Raw genomic sequence first — 13808 nt, forward strand, 5'->3', positions numbered from 1 at the left:
ATCAAAAACATTTATGCCGTCGGCGTGATGATAAAATGACAGAAAAACGATAAATATTGAAATATATCACACTGACCTTGACACTGACATGTTTTCTGTTAGATCCAACTATGCCATATTGGAAGACATGACTTCAATTCGAAGACATTTAACCTTGTTTGTAAAGACGAAGTGAAGGCATTTTACAAGATGGCAACTATTTTTTTTTGCTTCACAATTTTCGATTTGGGAAGAAAGACATTTTTTTGCTGAGTGCGAAGACATTGAAAAAAAATGGCCTGGCATCCCTGGTTTGAACAAAGATGTCTTAAATGATTTTTATTGAAACTAAATCATCGAGAAACATAATTTCGAACTAGCATTGACACAATCTGTAGCTTCGCGCAAGCATAGAAATTTTCACTCACTAGCAATATTTCATGCAAATGTGTTCTTTGATTCATCAGGTATCGTTCAATTGTTTCCACTCGTGTACAAGTTTTCCATAGAAACGCTGCTGATTGTTTTTCGCTTCTAAAAGTTCCGAGTACCATAGAATGAGACTTAATGATTCAAACACGATAGTATTTATTGTATCCAAGTTCACTTGCATTCAACGGTATCGCGAGAAGCTTTGAGATATTATCGCCAGTGATACAAAATTATGAATCCAAATGAATGTTAGATAGCGTTCAACTGTTTGCTTACCGGAGCAACTAGGTATCATCAATGCTTCCGGAAATGGTAGTATGGTGCCTTAGCATTTGATATTTGAAATTACTAAGAATCATCGCGGTGTATCACGGTGAAAGCACGATGTGGAGTAGCCGAATTACGCCTGCAAGCAACCAACATTTGAAAGAATCGCTGCGATCGCTCGATTGCAATCGTTTACGATTCTTTCGTGAAACACTTGCTATATGTTGCTCGCTCCACCTAAAGCAGACAATACTGAAACAAAATCATCAAAGAAAGCTACCATATATTTCTCTGCTATAAGTTGTCTGTTGCATGCGTGAGAATGTGTAACTTTTAATAGCGATGGTTTGCTGGGATTGAAAGCTTATGAATAGCAGAAATGATACCCAAATGATTGTTATGCGATACGATTTTTTCCATCCTTGGCTTCGCGTCTAAGTTCCAGTACGATTTCTTTGGTTTTCCTTTGTTATTGTCCTACTGCCGAATGGCTGCAACATATCCGATTTAAAAGAAAAGTCCAAAGTCAACCGGATTCTGGCAATCGAATTCCGTAGCTCGTTAACACCGGAAGCAGCAATAATAGTGGAAGCCGTGACCAGCTGACTTCAACTGATTGTCGTAATCAAATCTCTATGTTGATTGTCAGGAAGGACCTTCTGGAATGATAAACGATAGAATCGTTCTGGAATGATGAACGATAGAATTATTTAATAATGGTAATTAAAACCCCAAACCCTCATTCATCGGTTTCCAATCTGTGGATGGAAATTGATAGCATTCAGCCAAAATCTCTACCAAACTGACAAGCATAGCAAAACGTTAACCGAGGAGCTGTCAGTGAAACACATTTTAGGAACGTTTGAAAGAGTTAATTCTTCTTCTTCAAAAAGAAAAAGGATTGGTTGATTCGGTCGATGACAGCACCAGCGATCAAATTCGGACAGCTTGGTAATCGAAAACGTGATTGATAGTCGAAGGTTGGGATGGTTTTACGGGCCAAGGAAGGTCGTGGGTATTTTCTTTCCCTAAAGATACCGATACAATTTGGTCTTAAGTAAACCGCTTAAATTGGGTTTACCAGAACGAAATTGTTGTTTTCTTTGCTGTGCTCTCGTTTGCCACTTTGCGCCCGAATGGTTCTGTGCTTACGAACATGGCAGCAATGTTTGCAAAGGATTCCACTGGGTCCTATCCGTGTGTTGCGGGGAAGCTGAATTAGCCGAAAATAAACACAGTGTTTGCAAACATTAAGCTTATAAATATGTTTTGCTCCTAAGTCTCTGAATTTGGGTTTGTTGATAAAGAGCATCGTTGCATGGTTGATTGTATAATCAATTAGACACTAGAGTAAATATTTCATAATCTAAACCGGATCCAGTCCCGCTCAGTGAATAAACAGTTCACACAAAAACAGTATTTGACAATTTATTACGCGTTAAGAAAATCTAATCTTATTGAATAATAATGTCAAAAAAAAAAATACAAAAAAATCATTTGTTATGCGTAAAAAATGCGTCATGCGAATGATTCTTTTTGTGTATGCTTCCTTCAGCTCTGCGGTGACTTAACCTATAAGCCATGGAAATTAAAAAAAAATTATGGAAAGAGTAATCTTTCAAAATCAATTACCTTCTTCTTCCGCTTTTCATTGTACCATTAAATTGTTATCATATGATAGAATACATGGAGTAGACAACAAAAAAGACGAACACACGTTTCAATTAACATCCACTGTGCATGAGTTTCAAATTCGTGGTAAATGACACATGACCAATAACATTGAAGCTACAATTTCAAAAGAAAATACAAAAGTAGAGTCGTTTTAATTCCGTTTATCTCGATATTTCCCAACAACTCGCCGCTCAACTTCAAACGTCTGCAAGTACCCGTGTGTGCCAATAGTAGTCTTGATTTTTTTGGAATTAACCTATAATATCAATTCTTCTCACTGGGATAGCTCTATATCGCATGGTCACGTGAAAAACAATTAGCATCATAGAGAATGTTTCACATTCAATTGCATCACGGAAAGAACGCTATAGAAAAATTCCTGTATTTTCTCCTGAAAATTGGGGTAGACGCAGTATAGAGTGTATTATTTACACTATATTTTTATTGCTGTCAGTTTCTCGAAAATTGAAAAAATTACGTTACCTGAAAAACAAGGTCGCGAAGCCTTGAGCATCGAACGAAACGAGAAATGCTGAAGTTTTTTGTAGGATATCGAACGTCGTGTAAATCTAGTTCTCATAATTTTGCGTTCAGAAGATTTGGCCTTATCCGTGGCCTTATGTGGCGAAGAAAACCTTTCGGTTCTTGCGTTACGATCCGACTTGGCGCGTTCAGATAGGAAATTTAGTTGCCCAAAACTCTTCTAATGAAATCAAAGTGGGTCCTGAAGGCTTGTCATTCTTCTCAATACGTGTAGAGAGCAGAGTGATAATTCACCGCTCACTTTTTGCTCAGAACGAGCGCTGCATGCAACATTTTTTCGGACCAAACTTTTTTATTCTACTTTGTGCTGTGTTTCTGCTGCTCGCAGAAACATCAATACACTTTCAGCTTACACCACCAAATTCGAGAGCATTCAAAGACCAAACATCGTAACGAGAGGCTGGATGTATGGTAATGACAAGAGTTAGAGAAAAGTTGTCAAAGGATGAATTTTATTTAACTTCTATTTAAATGTATTGAGGATTCTAATTTGAGAAAGTACAATGAAAAACAATTCATTTTGGAAAGATTTATTTTTCAATGAAAAGATCAAATAAAAAAGTTTATAATCAGGGTTATAGTGAAACAAATTAGTAATTGTGGTCCCCGTGGCTCTGTGGTTAGCAATGTCGGTCGGCTAGCTCTCCCACACGGTTGTGATATCGCGTTCGATTCCCGATCGAGTCGAGGCTCTTTTCGAGCTGGAAATTTTCTCGACTCAGCACTGGGGCACAGTGTATCGTTGTACTTATCCTACACATGCGAAATGTGCCAAAAAAACAATATCGATAACGAATTCTCTCAACTAATCTAGTTGATCGAGACCGCTATTAGCCCCAAGGCTAAACGTGCGATATTGTTGTTAGTAAAAAAAAATACAAATAACTTTATGCATTGAGGGTTTTTTTCCTGTGTGGACTCATCACTGCGACCAGAGATTAGATCTATTGTGATATTGCCCAGGTGTTTTCTGTACTCCGCACTTCATATTATTGGTAGTATCACTATTGAAGTAAGTGATACGCTTATCACTCATATCCGTGCTTGTGTGTAAGTTTTACCTTTCCGTTTCAAGCTTACTACTCTACTATACCGAGCCTCTGTCCATCCTTACAGTATCGCCTGATTACAATTCCCTGGAGAGAACTTTCATACGTTACACATACCAGTTTTATTATAATAGAAATTATAGGGACTTATTTTTGTTAGAAGGAGAGTCAACAGAGGTACTGTAGAATTCAGATTGAAGGAAGGGAAGCCTGAGAATAAACCCATGCTAAAGTCCTTTGGCAACCAAATGGCCTAATTCTACTAAGATTCGAACCCACGGCCACCGGCTTACCAAAGCGGACTCTGTAACCTTGCGGCTACGGAGCTCCCCATGCATTGAGAGTTGATTTTATAACGTAATTTTGATATGACTCTATTTTGTATTCTTCAATTTGTTTTGGTTTTGTATTTCTCTATTGTTTTTTTTACAACCTTATCAGTTTTTCAATTGTTTCGCGTAAGTCTCTTTCCGATTTCCTGTTGTTTCTCGTCGTTTTTCAGATACCTACCAGAAATGCTAAATACTACAAACTTTTTTGAATGTTATTCTTGATAAATTTATGAAAATGAGTAAGCAAATTTTTCTTTGTTCTGATATTTTGCAAATTTATTATTTTGATTTGGTGTTCAGGATATTTTGTTGCTCAGTTTCTCTGATTTTTTTTTTTCGTTTTTCGCAATAGAAAATGAGGAATCTGTGAATTTTCATGTAAAAGCCGGTTCAAATAATATGAATTTCTCATATTTCATCAATTTCTCCATGGGTTGCCATAAAAAATATACATGGGTCGAAAACGACCCACCAACATAAGATAAGTCGTATTTCTTTAACGGAGGTCTACGGTTAATTATTTACTGATGGTATAGTTTTTTCATTGTCCAATTATCTATTTTCAAGACTTTGTAATTTCGTTTTTTTCGGCTGTTTTTTCTTGCTGCAATGTCTTTTTAATTTCTGCATTAAACAATTGTTACAAAAAGAATACACTGGACGCTCTATGTAACCGTAGCGAGGCATCGTCATTCTGGTTAAAGAAACACCCATTTTAAAATTGCATTTAGAGTCAATTTCTGGCCTCTGAGCGTCATTCTGGTTAAATAAACACTCATATTGGGTGGTATTTGGTCATTTTCGGCTGTTTTCCAGACACCGGAAGTCGCCATCTTACAATTCAAAATGTTATCTGAGGTCGATTTGTGGCTTCAGTGCATCATAACAATTCCGAAAATACCAATACATATTGGGTGGTATTTGGTCATTTGCCGCTGTTGTTCTGAAACCGGAAGTCGCCATCTTGGATTTCAAAATGGCATTAGAGACAATTTTTCGCCTCTGAGCGTCATTCTGGTTAAAGAAACACACATGTTGGGTGGTATTTGGTCATTTTCGGCTGTTTTTCACCTACCAAATTTGGTTGTATTTGCTTGATTGGTTCTCGAGCTGTGCGAAATTTGTGTTTCATTTGTATGGAACCCCTCCCTTATAGAAGAGGAAAGGGTATCAAACCATTATGGATATACAGTCATACCTCGATATAAGGCAACTTTATTTTTATTTTCGTTACGTTATATCGAGTTACGTTATAACGAAGCAAAAAAAAATTTTTTTTTGATTTATGCAAGAATGTTAATGATTGCTCAATTATGCGCGAAAACCCATTTTCCATCACCTATCAGTATTCTTGAACCTTTCTTATGCCCATTTAGAGATATTTTCAGAAGAATTTCATTAATTTTAAAACTTACTACAAACACTTTTTTGAAGCAATTTATACCCCGAAAACAGTTACTGCATCATTTATTTTCAATTTCAATACATTTTCAAAGTTACGTTATATCTAGGTAAAAGTTACGTTATATCGAGGTTGCTTTATATCGAGGTTGCCTTATATCGAGGTATGACTGTATTAGTTACCCCTAAAAACATTCACCTGCTAAATTTGGTTCCACTTAGTTGGTTAGTTTCTCGAGATGAGCAGAAATTTGTGCATCATTTGTTTGGAACCCCTCCCTCACATAAGAGGGAAAGGTGTCGAACCATTATGGACATATTTGTTACCTCTGAAAACATTTACATGCCAAATTTGGTTGTATTTGGTTGATTGGCTCTCGGGCTGTGCGAAATTTGTGTTTCATTTGTATGCGACCCCTTCCTTATAAAAGAGGGAGGGGTGTCAAACCATTATAGATATATTTATTACCCCTAGAAACATCCACCCGCCAAATTTGGTTTCATTTACTTGGTTTGTTCTTAAGATATGCAGAAATGTGAGTTTCAAATGGGAAGGGTGTCGAACCAATATGGACATATTTGTCACTTCTTAAAACATCCACATGCCAAATTTGGTTCCATTTGCTTGGTTAGTTTTCGAGATGTGCATGAATTTGTGTTTCATTTGTATGGGACCCCTCCCTTCCAGATGAGGGAGGGGTCTCAAACTATCTTAGTCACCTTTCTCGGCCCCCTAAAACCCCTATATACAAAATTTCACGCCGATCGGTTCAGTAGTTTCCAAGCCTATATGAATCAGACAGACAGACAGAGCTGCATTTTTATATGTTTAGATTTATCGTTTATCTGTCAAATGACATTCTTTCAACGGTAATGTGACGTCAATGAGCTATGATATAGATAGAGAGATGCCCAAAAATGCAACGATAAATACTTTGTACTATCGATTATCGGAAATATTTCGCAATAAATCAATAGTGTCTTGCCCCTAGACCACCACATAAATTTCAGAGAGTTACTAACATTGATATAAGTTAGTCTATCGTAATCTCAGTGTCAGTCTTCGTTGTTGCACGTCGAACAAAGCGTGCGAGAAAAACACGTTTTTGCTGTACCTCTGATTCTCATGTTTGGAAACAAACATACATTTCCCGCGCTGTATGTTTGCACAAATTTGTGAACATTGTTCTAGCTAATGTTTTCTTCTGAGCAAGTAACAATCTAGTGTGCTAGGTTCTGAGTTTTGGCTGTGCAAGCGGCGTTGCATTTCGAATCATTTGTAGGTACCATCATGTGTAGAACATCATGATTTGTAGTACTACCTATGTTTGATTACGAAGTTCTCTAGTGAACCGCAGTATTTTGGGTAGTCAATGATTTTATTATTGCATTTATTTGTTTCTGTTGCAAGGCTGCATGATATGTTGCAAAACGAGGCGTGATATGTTGATTGATGTAATAAAATTTGTACAAGGTAATATACTTGATTGCTGTATAAAAACTGTATTATTCTGGTTCATCTGTTTTCTATAGTTGAGGCCGTTGGTTTGGCTCAAGTTTTTTTTTTCTTCTATTTGTTCGGCGTGCAGTGAAACCGAACCAAGCGCTAAAACTCCTTATTTCGAGTAAATATCATTCAAAGTTTGACCACCTCGTATGCTTTCTGCAAGCGTCTAAAGAGAATTTTTGTTTTTCTTTCGTTATGAACTGCAGCCTACCCGAACTAAGAACCAAATACATTATTTCAAGTAAAGCGTTCAAAGTTTAACCACTCCGTACCTATGTTTTCTGAGAGCTGCTACTGAGAATTTATGTTATTATATCATTATGAACTGTTCAAATGATTTCGTTTTTTCTTGAAAGATAGATTATCAATTTTGATTTCCGCCAGGGTCAATACCTCAGTTTAACCCCTTCCCGGCGCGGCGGAGAAAAATCAATTTTTACTACAAAAAATAAACTCCAAACTCTTATTAGTCATCAACTATATGCACAATTGACACAAATTGGATTGCAATTCAAAGATCAATCTCTTCTCTAACCATACTGAATAGTTTCTTTGTGCAAATTTCCAAGTATAATTGTTAAACTCAAATCAAAGTTTGAATGTCAGGTAATGCCATATGGCATCACCCGCCGAGAATGGGTTGAAAAAATGGCGCTTGGTTCGGTCTAGTCGCACGCCGATCATCTCAAAATCACCTTCCATCGTTCTTTCTCTTCAACGCAAAGGATATTTTTGGCGGTTTTTGTCGATGCAACTGGAACAGAATCTTTAGCCACATGCTAACGTATCACGTGTGCCAAAACAGTGAAAACATAGTACATTGTGATTTCCTTACAGTCCGATGGCTTCATACCAGGCGAGACGTACGATGCAACGAAGAAGAGCACCTGCCAATTCAGCACCGACCAGCACCGTTCTGATTTACAAATTTTAAAACCTCTTCTGTTGCACAAATTTTCGAACATCGGGTTCAGAACGCGTGTTTTCTCAACATGTTTATGTGTATCTTATATTCGGGCATGTTAGTAGAAAACGGTGAACTACGATGGAAATCGCGCGCTCGTTCAACAAAAACGTAGGATTTTTACACGGCGTGCACATGTGGGCATGTTTTGCGGAAGACTGTTTAGTGTCTATCATTCGAAGAATTATTGGAAAGGAGAAGTTTGCTTCGAACTGATCATCGCAATCACTCTCGAATTCAACAATGAAAAGAATGTAACGAACAACTCTAGTATGTCTTCGTCAATCTTACGGTCGTGACTTTGAAAACAACGCTTCTGCTATTTCTTTTCTTTCCCTGCCGGATAAACGCAGAAGATACAACGCACTTTCAGTTACTCAACAGTTTGTTTAAGCTGTCGCGTATTGCATATTATAGCTATGCGGCTGGAAGATAACGAAATTCTGTTCGTGCTGACAGCCATAAGTATGAAGTTGGAATTGCTGTTCCAAAGTTGAACTTACATTAGTCTTTGAATATATTTCAACAATTTGAATAAAATGTGTAGAATGTTTTTAGAGTGCTACTGAATTTAAATTTGCACATCACTGAATAGGATGAAACAAACACTATGCGTCGCACACAAGTCTTAACAGTCATAGTGCATGCTGGTTTAAATAACATTTTACTTTTATTTTAGCGCAAAGGGGGAAAATATTAAATCTTCAATCAATTATTTGTTTTGTTTTTATAAGGACAATTGTTGTTTAATTTATATTCGAATATAAAGCTGAACGCATCACTGTGATACCCTGACAACGCGTATTCGTGACAATTCGATCGAATTTGCACCACTGCAGTAACGAGCACATAAGATATGAACATATAAGCCAGTATATTTAGCGCCAGGGTCGGTTTTAGGCAGTAGAATAAACTGCCGTTTCAAGCATAGCAAGCATATATATTCTACACAAACCTTATGCACGATGGGACAACTATGCTTGGAACGGCAGTAAAGCACATCGTTAAGAAGCAAGTAAAATATTTATACTATTAGTTATACAACGGAATTTAAATTTTATCACGGTCAAAAGAACACTCACCCGTGGATCTAACGAATCTGTGTACTTGGTGAAATGATAAAAATTAGTATTTTTCGTTAGATTCCACTGCTATGCAACAAAAAGTACTAACCTCCATTATTTCCTCGAATCCGAAGTTTCGCTAGATTTACCGGAAAGTTTTTTGACGTGGGACTACGTCTTTGTTCACTATACTGGGATGCATTCTGTAAAATTGGAAATGAAACTGGCAAATGTTGCGTCAGATTTCAAACGTAAATAACAGCATAACCACATGATGGATAACAATAACCAATATGTTTCAATAACAAATTTACGCGAATAATGAACCAATTACATGCGAGCATTCCTACGCAGACGAAGTGAATGGACACCATCCGTTCCCTGTGATATTCTCTGTATCAATATCGAAGTAGAAATTGACAGAGTCTCCCCGTCCCAATAGGTCAATTTGTTTTTGCTTCCATGAGCTTAGACTAATATGATGTCTCGAAGGTCATAGTTTTCCAAAAAGTATGAAACAATGCCCATTCTCGAACAATTTCTAAACCTGCTTTCAGAACCTAATAAAAACTGATGTCTTGAAAGAAAACATGCCGGTAAAAGCAACAGTACCAGTGGAGTTAAGAACTGCAGGTCGCTCGTCGTCTATGATTGCAGCGGTACTCTTCTATTCGTACATTTCAGCGGTACACTTCTATTCGTACTGCAGCGCTACTATTCGTATTGCAGTGGTACACTTTTGTTCGTACATTTCTATACGTGTGCATTCGAGGAAAAACTGCAATGCTGCTGTTGATGGTATTTGAAAGTTTATCTCATAAATATGATTACCATAAATTACTCAACAAGAATTGTAAATTTTTGCAACGGATATTTATTTAATTTTATCTTCGATATTCACTAAATAACCGTGACCGGATAGTATCGAAGGAGTAAATTCCCAAATATATTCATTTATAGAAGATTAAGAGCCTGTGGATGCTTGTGATTTTTTTGTTCATTTACTGAGAGTCATTCAGAATCTCTTTTTACATTTCAAAATTGTTAGATGATATATTATTATTCTAAGTTTTGCCATAATAAACGTATATTAGCTGTCTTCGTAACACAGCGAATGTAGTTGTAGGCAAATGAAAAAAAATGTCAAGCAAAAAACAAAAATGGAATTGTTGATTGCTTTTTTGCTGGAACTTGTTAATTATTTTGTTTAACATATCTTCTTATGTTTGCCAATTAATGAACCTTTGTAAGGGCTTCCATATTATTTTGAAAGTAAGATCCATATTATAGATTTGATTTAATCAGAGTTAAATAAGACAAAACCTTTTATTATGATAACGTAAGTATTATTGGATTTGATTTATGGGGATATAGAGTTAATTCTGACTTTGCCGCATTACGAGAAATTCTTGGTGCTTCTTCAACAAGCACGATATGCTTGTGCCTTGTCAAATACATGTTGTTTGCACAAAACAATACTACAGGAATAATATTGCCAGATATAAACGATATTCTTTCGAGTGTTGTTGAATATATTTCAAAAATTGATTTCCAGGGGTGGCTGAAAATAGAGATACGTATAGTCACTGTGTAAACACATTGATTCTGTCTGCAGACTCTGTATATTTTGTAACGAAAAATCCCCTAATTACAGTGTTTAGTCCCACGTCACCATTTCATACAACCCTAGGGCTGTATACCTTGTAATATTTTTAACCGTGATAACATTAAAATTCAACAGTACTATACTTTTATTCCGAACTAATACTCCCCCAGAAATAACTTATCGGTGTTTTTTTTTCTTTGGCTCCACTGTATAAGGAGCTGGACGGTGTCAAGTCTCGCACAATGGGAATAAGGCTGTTGCGGCATTGGAACAATAAGAATTATTTCGGAGAGACCAACTCGTGGTCTATTAAATCTTGCTATTGGTGGTCTAGACTTTGGACGAATCGGCATAAATTCCGGATCAAAGGAACTCTGACAACACAGTTGAAAGCTGTTTTACACTAAAAACTAGACACGGTCGGTAAGTTTTAATAGCCAGGATGCAATAAGCTGGTGTTGCTGCCAAATAAAGTCAAATTTTCATAGGAGAAAGCGGTTGTCTCTGTACCACCATCTGCTACTATAATGATTTGTTTCAGCCGAAAGCTTACGCTGTTGGTGCCCGCTGCTGCTAACAGCTGCAAATAAGTTGAAGCCATCCTTCTCACCATCCATTAGAAAAATGATTGGTTCGAGCATAAGCAGGCTCTCATATAGCCTCTTAATAGGGGTAATATTCTGTCGACCGCGTTAGGGAAAGCAAACACTAAGCGACCAATCAGAGGTCAAAATTTGCGTTTCAATGATGTTTGGCCATTTTTATTAGTACAGTACTGCCCCTGTTTACATAGTTGACGTAACAACCAACACCATCATTGCGAGAAAAACGCGTTTTTGTTATTTTAACCCAAATAATTATATTGAGATACAATTTGAACAAAATAGTCTGTCAATTTTATGAAAATTGATGTTTGAATAGAGGCCCCATGGATTATACAAGTCTGCCCATGGTAATTAATGCAGAAAAACCGCTACGCTAGTTTTTGCGAATAAACATGCATTTTTCTCGTAGATTGTTCGCATAACTTGGCGTAAAAACTCGACTACTTCCTACTCTGCCTCGCAGTGAATTAGTTTTATCAATCGTGTTTCGGTCAAACGTCAGTTATTGTCCATCGGCAGTTTCAATTAGAGAAATACGCACAAACACACCTACAAACCCACACACATACACACATAAACACATGCACAAAAACTTACATTTACGCTAATGTGGGTAATCGTTACAAGGTAAAATGCAAACATGACAGCACAGAGCCAGAGCAAACTTTTTTTGTTCAATTCAGGCCCCCAGACAATGCTGAACCTGCCGAATATGGATTACTCGTGCCTCTGATTGGTGCATTACATATGCATGTACGTGAATTTTATATGAAAATTAGCATAGGAAAACTTTTTTGCATGTTTCTTCTTAGAGAGCTATCGATCAATTCACTTCCGGTAGTGTCAAGATTGTTTGGGGCCCCAAATAGAACGTTCTGGCAAATCGATTAAATTTACCCACCGTAATATACGCACACGTTTTAATTATTTCATCTGATGCAAATATCCACTAGTAGGGGGAAAGAACACGGTGACTTTAGACCTTCCTGAGGCTGAGTGTTTGTAAAAATATTAATATACAATACAAGAATTCAATCCTCCTTTCCCCTTTCCATGGAATGTTTGTCGAATTAAACGACTTAACTTAGACAAACAGGAAGTAGTTAGACAGTCGAGTAAAACGACTTAACATAGACAATTGCACCTTGTATGGAGTGACGCCAGTTTTTGCAACCAATTGGCAGTTACGCCAAAACGTTTTTCCAATATTTCTCAAAAGTTTTAGAACAAAATAGTTTTCTTTTCATTTGTAGTGTATGTATCTTAGGGAAAGGAATCTAAATCAACGAAAAAGTGCATTTTGGTCATTTTGGCTCTTACGTCAACTATGTAAACAGGGGCAGAGTAGCTCGAATAAATGAGCTACAATTTTCTGTATTTGAGTGGATACATAGGAGATTTTCCAATCGATTGCTGCAAGAACGAAAGAAATCCGTTGAAAACTAACCGATTTATAAGCATTTGAAATTGGACATATTTTTCCCCTGTATCGCTAGAATTTTTATTTCAAATAGATTTTACAAAATGATTATTCTGCAATTACTCTGACCTTTCCAGAATTTCCTTGTTAAATCAAATTCTCTAAAAATCACTGGTGATCCATGGTTTTCCAGGCGCTACACACCCTGATATTGTTTTCAGCTGTCCATTTTCACTCTTTTATTTTTTTCTTTTGCTTTATAACAGTTTAACTGAAAGTTTCCTAGACTTTTGAAGTAGAAGCATTGTTTGCCTTAGAGAGAGCTTCAGTCAAATCTGCGATTTTTCAACGTTAAAGTATGTTTCTGATTCGAAGATTTGCTTGAAATAAAGTCAGAAAAGGCGATTGCACCCAGGACCCCAACTCACGACCCGTTGATTAACGTACCGGTGCCAACGGCTTTACTTCCTCATGCGATGGAAGGCATGATCCCAGAGATTTTTCGCCTCAGAAAATCTCCCGGTGTCGGCTAGGATTGAATCTAGACCAGTTAGGTTGGTTGTGAGTGGATCACGCCACCTCACAACCATCGACACCTATGTCGGCGGTGGAATTCGAACCCAGGCGTCGAGCGTGGTTAGCGGAGACGTTACCTACCACGCTAGACCATTGCTCTTACCGCGAGATAGTTTATAACCGTTATTCTGTGCACATCCCAGAATACAGAAGCCATAAGCACACAACTAACTACCGATTCCACTGTGGAGTAAAGCCATAAAACCATGTTTTTTTTTTCATTACATGTCGTCGCAATAAAAATCGTTTTATTGCGGTTGAACATTATCCCGAATCATCAACACGTTGTTGTCTTTGGTCGATTGAGAGCACTAGCGACGCACGCTCTCCGCCGAGCTTTCGCATGCTTAAATATCCCTGCACGATATGTCCAACTTGTTTCGTTGATT

General features: G+C 37.2%; 1 protein-coding gene across 9 annotated transcripts in view; it reads right to left on the minus strand.

The window, feature by feature from the left end:
* Window positions 1-13808, minus strand: part of LOC129719020 (frequenin-1) — a 354341-nt gene that overhangs the window by 274945 nt on the left and 65588 nt on the right. The gene's annotated exons all lie outside the window — the stretch shown is intronic.

The sequence above is a fragment of the Wyeomyia smithii genome, chromosome 1 (assembly GCF_029784165.1).
Source record: "Wyeomyia smithii strain HCP4-BCI-WySm-NY-G18 chromosome 1, ASM2978416v1, whole genome shotgun sequence".
Lineage (NCBI taxonomy): Eukaryota > Metazoa > Arthropoda > Insecta > Diptera > Culicidae > Wyeomyia > Wyeomyia smithii.